At 43.8% G+C, this 11,419-nt stretch overlaps 1 long non-coding RNA gene across 1 annotated transcript in view; it reads left to right on the forward strand.

The window, feature by feature from the left end:
* Window positions 1-8,572, forward strand: part of LOC132405185 (uncharacterized) — a 50,241-nt gene extending 41,669 nt beyond the window's left edge. Inside the window, exons 2-3 of the long non-coding RNA XR_009515782.1 lie at window positions 4,011-4,088; window positions 8,206-8,572. This is a non-coding gene — a long non-coding RNA (uncharacterized LOC132405185). The remainder of the gene's footprint in view (window positions 1-4,010; window positions 4,089-8,205) is intronic.
* The last annotated feature ends 2,847 nt before the right edge of the window (window positions 8,573-11,419 follow it).

Below are 11,419 nucleotides of genomic sequence, written 5' to 3' on the forward strand. Positions count from 1 at the left end.
GAATAGGTTGAGTGAACTTGGCCTTTTCTCCTTGGAGCGACGGAGGATGAGAGGAGACCTGATAGAGGTGTATAAGATGATGAGAGGCATTGATCGTGTGGATAGTCAGAGGCTTTTTCCCAGGGCTGAAATGGTTGTCTCAAGAGGACAGAGGTTTAAGGTGCTGGGGAGTAGGTACAAAGGAGATGTCAGGGCTAAATTTCTTACTCAGAGAGTGGTGAGTGCGTGGAATGGGCTGCCGGCAACAGCTGTGGAGGCGGATATGATAGAGTCTTTTAAGAGACTTTTGGATAGGTACATGGAGCTTAGTAAAATAGAGGGCTATGGGTAAGCTTAGTAATTTCTAAGGTAGGGATGTGTTCGGCACAACTTTGTGGGCCAAAGAGCCTGTATTGTGCTGTAGGTTTTCTATGTTTCTATGAGGCAAGCAGAGATGAGTTAGGGTCGAGACACAGGGTTTGGACCTGGGCTTGAGAACGAGGAAAGGCCCAAGGTTTAGATTTAAGCACCAGGCTGAATTGGAAAGGTTGGGTATGAGCCAAATTGAGGCAGCAGGACCCAGGTCCAAGAGCGAAATAAAGCAGTAGGGCCTGGGTTCGAGAGCAAGGAACAACCCAAAATTTGACTGATTTAAACACCGTCAAATTGGAAAGGCCAGCTACAGCCTGAATCGCAGTGGTGGAGCTCTGGCCTGAGAATCTGGCAAAGCCTCAGAGCCCAGTCCTGCGCGTTAGGTCAGATCTAAAAGGTCAAAGTGTTGGGGCTGGAGCAAGGTACAGGCTGGTTAAGCTGCGAGGTTTACTCATCTTTGTTGAACTGTTAGGGAAAGTAAAGTGGTGATAGACAAGAACTACAGGGAGGTTGTCACCCCAGGAGACAGATTAATGGGTGATTGTCAGGTAGGAAAGGGAGAACCTCAGATAGTGGAGAGCACCCCTGTGGCTGTCCTCTCACTGATAAGTCCTGCATTTGAGTACTGTTGGTGGGGGGAACCTACCTGGGGGAAGCAACAGTAGCTGTGCCTCTGGCAGAGTCTGCCCCATGGATTAGAAGGGCAGGAAACTGGAGAGGATGGCAGCAGTAATAGAGAACTCTATAGTTGGGGGACAGATAGGTGATTCTGTGGCTGCGAAAGGAAACATGGATGGTAGCCTGTCTCCCAGCTGTCAGGGTCTACGATGTTTATGAACACATCCACAATATCCTGAGAAGGGAGGGTGAGCAGCCGGAAGTCGTGATAAGAATGGTATAGGTAGAAAAAGGGAGAAGGTCCTGAAAGCAGAATACAGGGAGTTAGGAAGGAAGTTGAGGAGCAGGACATCAAAGATAGCAATCTCGGGCTTGCTTCCTGTGCCATTCAACAGTGAGGATTGGAATAGAGTGAGGTGGTGGATATATGCATGCTGAAGGATTGGAGTGGGGGCAGTGATTCAGATTTCTAGATAATTGGGACCTCTTCTGGGGCAGGTGGGACCTGTACAAAAGCGATGGGTCTCACTTGAATCTGAGGGAATCGATATCCTTGCAGGCAGGTTTGCTAGAGCTGTTAGGAGTGGTTTAAACTACTGTAGCAGGGGAATGGGAACCGCGATCATAGAGCTGAAGATGAGCCAGCAGGTTAACAAGTAGATGGTGTAATATGTAATATTATGTAAAGAAGGATAAGCCAATGCAGACGGAGCAAAGAGTTGAGTTGTTCCACAGAGGCAAAACTCATAAGGGTGAAAAATATAGGACTGAGGGTGCTGCATTTAATTGGGTGTAACATTCAGAATAAGGTGGATGAACTCATGGTGCAATTAGAGGTTGGTTGGTATGACGTTGTGGGCATCACTGAGTCATGGTCAAAAGAAGGCCATAGTTAGGGGATTAACATCAAAGCATATACTTTGTATCAAAAGGATAGGCAGGAAGGCATAGGCAGTAGTGTGGCTTCATTGGTAAGAGATGGGATTACATCTTTAGAAAGAGGTGACATAGGGTCAGAGAATGTTGAATTTTTGTGGGTGGAATTAAGAAACTGCAAAGTGAAAAAAAGACATATTTCAGGAATCATATATGGTCTCCAAGTAGGATTCAAAATGTGGGATTGAGATAGCAAAGGGAGCTGGGAAGGACATGTGATAAGGGTAATATCACATTTGTAATGGGGGACTTCACTATGCAAGGAGATTGGGAAAATCAGGTTAGTGCTGGATAGCAAGGAAGGGAATTTCTTGAATGCCTGTGACATGGTTTTTTAGAGCAGCTTGAGCTTGAGCCTACACGGGGAAAGGCCACCTCAGATTGGGTGTTGCGTAATAACCCAGACCATATTAGGGAGCTTAATGTAAAGGAACCCTTAGGAGGCAGTGATCATAATAAGATTGAATTCATTCTGCAATTTGAGAGGGAGAAGCGTAAGTCCCATGTATTAGTATTGCAATGGAATAAAGTGAATTACAGAGGCATGAGAGAGGAGCTTGCACAGGTGGATTGGAAAAGGATACTGGCAGGGATGACTGCAGAACAGAGATGGCTGAAGTTTCTGAGAATAGTTCACAAGGTGCGGATAGATATGTCCCACAGAAGAAGTTCTCAAATGGCAGGGCTAGGCAACCATGGCTAGGACTGCGCAAAAGCCAAAGAAAGGTAGCAAAAGTGAATGGGAAGTTGAATGATTGGAAAGTTTTTCAAATCCAACAAAAGGCAACTAAGAAAGCTATAAGAAGGAAAAAATGAAATATGAAAGCAAATTAGCCAATAACATAAAGCAAGATATTAAAAGTTTTTTCAGTTATATAAAGAATAAAAGGGGGTGAGGGTTAATATTGGATCACGGGAAAATGATGCTGGTGAGGTAGTAATGGGGGCCAAAGAAATGGCAGATGAATTTAATAAGTACTTTGCTTCAGTCTTCACTGAAGTCCACTCACAAGTCCTCTGGAACCTTGCCAATAGCTAGAGAGGACACAAAGATACTGGTCGAAGGCCTAGCAATCTCATCTCTTGCCTCCTTCAATAACCTGGAGTAAATCCCATCAGGGCATGGAGACATCAACCTTAACACACATTAGAAGGCCCAACACTTCCTCCTCCTTGATATCTAATGTATTTATACACTCAGTACTGATCTCCTGGTCCCTCATATCCTTTTCCTTGGTAAATATTGAAGTAAAGTACTCATTAACCACTTCACTCACATTCTCTGCATCCAAGGAAACATTCTCCTTTAATCCTTGAGTGGTTTCCTAGCTATCCCCTTGCTCCTGATGTACGTATAGAATATCTTGAGATTCACCTTAATCCTACTTACCAAGGACTTTTCATGGCCCTTCCTGGCTTTCCTAATTCCCTTCTATAGTTATTTCCTGAGTTCTTTATAGAGCTCATGTGCTTTGTTTGATCCTAACTTCCGAAGCTTTACATACTTCTCCTTTTTCATCTTGACTAAGTTCCTCACCTCTCTGGACATCCAAAGTCCACCCCACCCCTTCCTCCTAACAGGAACATACCTTTCCTGTACTCTGTGCAGTGGATCTTTAAACACCCTCAGCATGTCTGATGTGGACTTGCCAGACAAAAGGTGTACCCAATTAACGCTTCTTAGCGCCTGCCTCATATGCCCTTGTAGCTTGCCTTAGTCCAAATTTAAACTCTTCCCCAAGGACCATACCTATCCTTATCTATAGCTATCCAGACAGTTAAGGAGTTGTGGCTCCCTAACTTTTCACTCACTGAAAGGACAGTCAACAGGCCAGGCTCATCACTCAAAACCATATCCAGTACAACACCTGCTCTCATCAGACTGTCCACATTTTGATGCAAGAAATCTTCCTGGATACACTTAACAAATTTGGTCCCATCTAAACCCCTTGCTATCTCAATCCCACATTTTGAATACTACTTGGAGACCATATACGATTCTCAAAATAGTAGGTCCCAGTTTATATTAGGAAATTTGAAATCCCCCTTGACAACAACCCTATTATTTTCACACATTTCCTTAATCTGATTACTTCTTCACTCAGAAGGTTGTGACAGTCTGGAGTGAGCTGCCAGCACAAGTGGTGTATGCGAGCTCGATTTCAACTTTAAGAGAAGTTTGGGTAAGTACCTGAATATTTGAGGAATGGAGAGGTATGGTCCCAGTGCTGGTCAATGGGAGTAGGCAATTTAAATAGTTTCAACATGGGCCAAAGGGCCTGTGACTGTGCTGTGCTATGACTCTATGATTTTATATCTGTTCTCTAATGTCCTGGTGGTTATTAGGGTGTCTGCAGCACATTCTCATGACTACGATTGCACCCGTCCTACTCCTGATTTCTACCAAAATGGACTGTGTCTGACCCCTCCATTATGTCTTCCCTGCGTGCAGCTGTCACTGATTTGTAGTGCAACTCCTCTTCATTTTACCTCCTTCTTTATCTTTTGTAAAACTTCAAAAACCTCATATGTAATCACCCATGCCTGCCCCTCTCTCAACCATGCTTCATCATAGTTCCACGTGCTGATCTATGCTTTAAGTTCATCACTCTCACCCATTATACACCTAGTATTAAAATACACACTCTCCCAACTATTTGACCCAATATACCAGTTATTTCAATCTTGCCTCTCAATACTTTTCCTGATATCTAGCTCCTGGTCTGATCCTTCCCTTAGTGACCTGGGGCTCCAGTTCCCAGCTGCCTGTAAAACTAGTTTAAACTCCTGGGTAGCATCCGCAAACGTCCCGGCCAGGATATTGGCTTTCCTCCAGTTCGGGTGCAACCTGTCCCTCTTGTACAGGTCACCCCTTCCCCAGAAAAGGTTCCAGTGATCCAAGAACTTGAAACCCTGCCCCCCCCACACCATCTCCTCAGCCACTCCTTCTTCCATGTTATTGCTCCATTCCCTACTGCACTAGCCTGTGGCACAGGGAGTAAGCGGGATGTCCTTCTCTTCAGCCTCTTTATACTCGCTGCAAAGGACCTCTTTCCCTTTTCTGTTTATGTCATTGGTGCCAATATGTCCCACAGACTCTGGCCATTCCCCCTCCCCCTTGAGAATATCCTGCAGCCACTCCGATACATCATGGGCCCTAGCATCCGGGAGACAACACTCCATCCTGGTGTCACTTTTGCGGCCACAGAAATTCCTTTCTGTCCCCCTGACTATCGAGCCCCGATAGCTACAGTACTGCCTGATTCTACCGAACAGCTAACTCATTTCGAGGCAAGGGTGAGAGGGTTGCTTACGTTTGGTAGTCGGACTCCTGTGGAGATGGGGGATGTTGTGTTGGACGCAGAGGCTCGCGGGGTGGTGGGTAAGCAGAAAAGGAACTCCGTCACCGTTCAGGTGGTGGGAGGATGGGGTGAGCGTGGATGTTTGGGAAATGGAAGAGATACGGAGAGGGCAATATCAATGGTGGGAAACCCCATCCCTTGAAGAAGGAGTACATTTCTGATATCCTGGAAAGGAAAGGAAGAGAAGTGTGAGGAAAGAAATCATGAGTTTCGTGGCAGCGGATGGGAGTTTTCCAGAGTTGGTGAGGTCAGTCATGGTTTTGGAACCAGTTCTCTGAAGGTCCAGAGAGAGAGGTCCTCATCACAGGTTAGTTATGAGAGTTGCTGCCTGGTGTCAGCAAGGTAGGAGTCAGTGTGCCACACTACATTAGCACCCCCTTTGTCTGCAGGATTGATGTGGGTAGAGTGGAGGGCAATGCATTCAGAGTGTGGTAAGGTTGATGTCTCATTAGCAATTAGAGATAAAAAGATCCGGAGCAGGCAGAAAACCAGAACAGGGAGTCCAAGAAGAGCACTAGGGTTGGAGGCATGAGAAGGGGATCATCTCTGCGGAGTGTGGAATTCTTTCCAGTGAAGCAGGATCGGAGACGGAGACAACAGGAGAAGATCCCGGTGTCATGGTAGCTGTGGATCTCACTGAGTTTGAGGTGAAGCTGGACAAAGGAAAGGCCCCTGGTGAGGACAAAATGTTCAGCCTCAGAGAGGCAAAGGTCGGACGCAATGGTGAAGACACATGAGGATTAGAGCTGGGATTGAAGAGGAGTGGCGAGTTGGAGGTGTCAGAGGAAGGGAGAGGATTGCAGTGGGAGGAGGATGGAGGTTCTGAGGAACCAAGGTGTGATGGTTGAGGCCCAAATTGGAGAGTGGTGGTGAGGTCAAGGTTAAGCTGGAGCTGGACCTGGACTGTAAAAGAGATAATCCCGTAAGTTGGGTGTCTGCAGTTTGTACTCAGAGACTTTTGAACAGGTACCAGTATTGAATATTCAAATGGCTCTGCCAGCTGGGATGCACTGCCTTTGTAAATGTGTAATTTTGTAGATTGGCTGGACTATGTTTTGTATATTAATAGATGATTATAACAATTGAAACTGTAGTTAATGGTTCGTTATCTTAGTGTTGAAGGAGAATAAAATGGATCATGAGAGTAAGATTTCTTGGATTCTCCTGCACTGTCTCTATCTCCTGGAGGTTCTCTGTGTGAAAAAAGACTTCAGAAATTTCCCATTTACTTCTTCTTCGTGGCTCAGTTTCAGTCACAACACCATGTGATTTAACATTTCAGGTATGTCTAAATATGGTGCCTTATCAAAAATCTTGCTAAAATCTATGTAGACAACATTCTCTGCCCTGCCCTTTTCAATCCTCTTAGTCATCTGTTCAAAAAACTTAGTCCAGTTTGTGAAGCTTGATACCTCATGCACAAAACCATGCCGACTATCCCTAATTATTCCTTGCCTTTCCAATGCTGGAAGATCAAATCCCTCCGAATCCAATCCAGTAACCTTCTCACCACAGATGATAATCTCACTGCCCAGCAGTCCCCTGAATTATCCCTGCAGAACTTCCCATATAAAGGGAAATCATTAGGCACGCTCCAGGTTTCTGGTACTAACCCCATGGTTAAATATGATACCAATATCTCTGTCAGTATTCCTGTAATTTCTTGCATTGCTTCTCACAATATCCTAGGATACGTTTGTTCAGGCCCAGGAGGTTTCTCCACTTCAATCTGTTCTCAGTCCTCCAGCACTTCTTCTTTTGTCCTGAGAATATGTTCCAGGTCGTGACCATACATCTCCCTTGTCTTAAATTTCCATGAATATCTCCAAGGTAACTGTAGATAAGAAATATCCACACACAGATAAATCCATTTCTCAATAGGAGGACTGTAATTCCCAAAGCATTTTCATGCCCTTTTTACCTTCTGGGTTTCCTTAAGTGTTCTCCTACACCTCTTCAAAATCTTCACAATTAATCCTAGCTGTCTATTCCCTACACTGTGCCTATTCTCTTTCCTGACTAGAGCCTCAATGTTCCTTCATAAAGATAAGGGAAAGAAATAAAGATAAGGATTAGCTTTTTTGTCGCACGTACATCAAAATATTGAAACATACAGTGAAATATATTGATTATGTTGAATCAAATCAGTGAGGATTGCTCTGGGCATTCCACAAATGTGGCCATGCATCCAGCACCAGGACAGCATGGACACAATTCCTTAACCCTAGCCAGACACCTTTGGAATATGGGTTAAAAACACACTATCATGGAGAGAACTTACGAATTCCTTACGGGCAGTAGTGGGAGTTAAACACCGATGGGCGAGTGCTGGCGTGCATGCGGTGTGCTAACCGTTATGTTACCTTGCTGCTTGTTCAGCCAGGGTTCCCTAATCCTGCCAAGTTTGCCTTCACTCTGTCAGGATCATATTGTCACTGAATTCTCCCATCTCACTTTCTAAAGCCTCAAATTAACTGCAGACACTTTCCCAATCAAAATTTGCAAGTTCCTACCTATTGACTTCTAGTTCAGCCTTGGCTCAAGGACTTTAATTTGTGCACCAGTCTGAACTGTTTCCATATTTATTTTAAAACTCAAATTATTATGGTGTCTGTCCCAAAATGCTTCTCTGTTGACACTTTAATTGCCTGTTCTGCCTCATTCCTCTAAAGGAGCCCAAATTGCGCCTTCTCTAAAAACATTTTTTATGCTTTTAATAAGGTTTTTAGAAAGACTAAATTTGTAGTTTTTATTAACACACAATTTGTATTTTCTGACGTGTATATTTTCACAATATGTGATGTTTGCCGCCACCTACTGGTAGAAAAGCAGTATAGCAGTTGCATTACGGTTTATCACCTTTTCATTTTACATTGGCTAAGTATTAGCACACGTGCTGTGACTAGGTATCTTTTAATTTTCCCTTTACTTATCTCAGGAATTTGCCTAAGGTTAAGTATAAAGGTGCCAGGCTCTGCAAAAATCACATCTTGTCTGTCTTGAAAAGAAAAGAGAGCATCCTGACTGGCTGCATCACTGCCTGGAATGGGAAGTGTACTGCGGACAGCCCAGTGCATCCGTAAATGTGAACTTCCCACTATCCAGGACATTTACAAAGACAGGTGTGTAAAAAAGGGTCCGAAGGATCATTGGGGGCATGAGTCACCCCAACCACAAACTGTTCCAGCTGCTACCATCTGGGAAATGTAACCGCAGCATAAAAGCCAGGACCAACGGGCTCCGGGATAGCTCCTTCTACCAGGCCATCAGACTGATTAATTCATGCTGACACAATTGTATTTCAATGCTATAGTGACTGTCCTGTTGTACATATTATTTATTATAATTACTATAAATTGCACATTTAGATGAAGACATAACGTAAAGATGTTTACTCCTCATGTAAATGAAGGATGTAAGTAATAAAGTCAATTCAATTCAATTTGGTCTCTGTTGACATAGCATAAGCGAGGACTTGTTTCAGGGTCTAATCTACATGTGTTTGGAAGTTAGCTCTTAGCTAAGGTGAGATGTATTTATTGGTATTTATGATGCTTTGTATCACATGGTTGGTGGGAGTCTAATGTTGTTTGTATTGCCTTTTAGAATTGCCACTGCTGTATTGGTTTTGTATATTTTGTTTTATTTATATGTAACTGGTTGATAAACAAGTTTCTGGACCAAAATTAAGCTGAGATTGTAACAGCAGGAACTGTTTTTAAATTCATTGTGTTGTTTTTATTTTGATACCCTCTTTCTGCATTAAAACATCTGAAACACATAAAGGAATTAACGTCCCAAGAAATATTCGTTGTCCTGAGTGTGCATTTTTCTCAACTTTCCTGGTAACTTCATTGAAAATCATTATAAGATTAGTTAGACACTACCCCTTATCCAGGAAACCATGCTGACTATCCCTAATCGGTCCACGTCTATCCAAGTACTCGTATATCTGATCCCTTAGCATACCTTCCAATAACTTTCTCATTATTGATGTCAGGCTCACAGGCCTATAATTTCTTGATTTATTTTTAGAGCCTTTCTTGAACAGCAGAACAGCATTAGCTATCTGCCAATCCTCCAGTACCTCACCTATTGCTAAGGTTGATTTAAATATCTCTACTAGGACCCCTGCAATCTGTACTTGCCTCCAGTATGGTCTGGGGGAACACCATGACAGGCTCTGAGAATTTATCCACCCTGATTTGCCTCAGGGTAGCAAACTACCTACTCCTCTGTAATCTGTATAGAGTCCATGAACTCTGTGCCGCTTTGACTCTCTGTTGGCCTCCTGAGTAAATACAGATGTAAACAATCCATAAAATTCATTGAAGATCTCCCCCATTTCCAGCTCCATGCATAGATTATCATTCTGATCTTCCAGAGGACCAATTCTGTCCCTTGCAGTCTTCTTGCTCTTAAGATATTTGTAGAATCCCTTAAAATGGTCCTTCATCTTGTCTGCTAAGGCAAACTCCTGCCTTCTTTGAGCATTCCTGATTTCGTTCTGCTGTTTTCTTGCATTTCTTACACTCCATAAGCACCTTATTCATTCCTTTATGCCTATCCCTGATACACACATCTTTTTATTTCCTTAACCAGGGCCTCAATATCTCTTGAAAGCCAAGGTTCCCTAAACCTGTTGTCTTCACCTTTTATTCTGACAGACATATACAAGCTTTGTACTTTCAAAATTTCACTCCTAAAGACTTCCCACTATCCAAGTACCCCTTTGCCAGAAAACTGCCTGGAACATACCAATCTTTTTCCATATTTACTATGAAATTAAAGGCATTATGATTACTAAGTGCAAAGAGTTCCCCTACACCAACTTCTGTCACCTGCCCTGACTCGTTCCCTAATAGCAGATCAAATATTGCACAATCTGTCATTGGGACATCTACAAACTGATGAAGGAAACTTTCCTCAACACCTTTGACAGCCTCTATCCCATCTAGTCATTTTACAGTATAGGATTCCCAGTCAAAATGCGGAAAGTTAAAATCACCTACTATAACAACCTTATGCTTCTTGCAAAATTCTGCAATCTCACTGGAAATCTGTTCTACTAAATCCTGAGTACTGTTGGGTGGTCTGCAGTTTTGCCCCTATAATGCCTCACCAGTCGAGCTCTCCAGTCTGCCCTGACTGAGCATTACCATAACGTTTTCTCCTCCTCCTTTAATCCATCCATCTCTATTACATCTAAAACAAGAGAACCCTGGAATATTGAGTTGCCAGTCTTGCCACTCCTGCAACCAAGCCTCACTTATGGCTACAACATCATAATTCCAGGTATTGATCCATACCCTGAGCTCATCCACCATTTCTGTGATAATTCTTGCATTGGAATATAGGTAGCATGGGACACTAGTTGCACCATGCTCAACCTTTTGGTTCCCGACTTTGAGGTCTTAACAACATCTGTCCCACTAACAGTCCTGGCACTCTGGTTTCCATCTCCATGTAACTCTAGTTTAACACCCCCCCCCCCATCCCATGCAGCACTAGCAAACTTTCCGGCAGTAGGATATTAATCGCCCTCCAATTCAGCTGTCAACTGTCTCTTCCATACAGGTCCCTATGGTCCAAAACTCTAATGCCTTGCCTCCTACACTAACTCTTTAGCCACATGTTAAACTGTATGATCTTCCTATTTCTGGACTCACTAGCATGTGGCACGTGGCACGGGTAGCAATCCTGCGATCCCTTCCTATCACTTAGCACCTAACTCTCTGAACCTCGTCATCCTTCCTACACAGTCATTGGTATCTACACAGACCACAACTACCGGCTGTTCACCCTCCTACTTAAGAATGCTGAGGATGTCCAAGATGTCCTGGACCCTGGCACACGGGAGGCAACATACTATCCAGGGATCTCATTCTTGTCCAAAGAACTTCCTTTCTGTTCCCCTAATGTATCATGACAGCTTGCCTCTTCTCCCCCTTCCCTTCTGAGTCACAGAGGCATTCTGTGCCAGAGAACTGACCACCTCGTCTTTCGTCTGCTAGGTTATCCACCTCCCCCCTCAGTCGTATCCAAAGTGCTATTCCTATTGTTGAAGGGGTTGGCCACAGGGGACTCTGCACTGGCCCCTTTCCCCTTCCCGATTGTCACCCTGTGTCCTGCACCTTAGGTGTAACTACCTG

Source organism: Hypanus sabinus, chromosome 15 (assembly GCF_030144855.1).
Source record: "Hypanus sabinus isolate sHypSab1 chromosome 15, sHypSab1.hap1, whole genome shotgun sequence".
NCBI classification, from domain to species: Eukaryota; Metazoa; Chordata; class Chondrichthyes; order Myliobatiformes; family Dasyatidae; genus Hypanus; species Hypanus sabinus.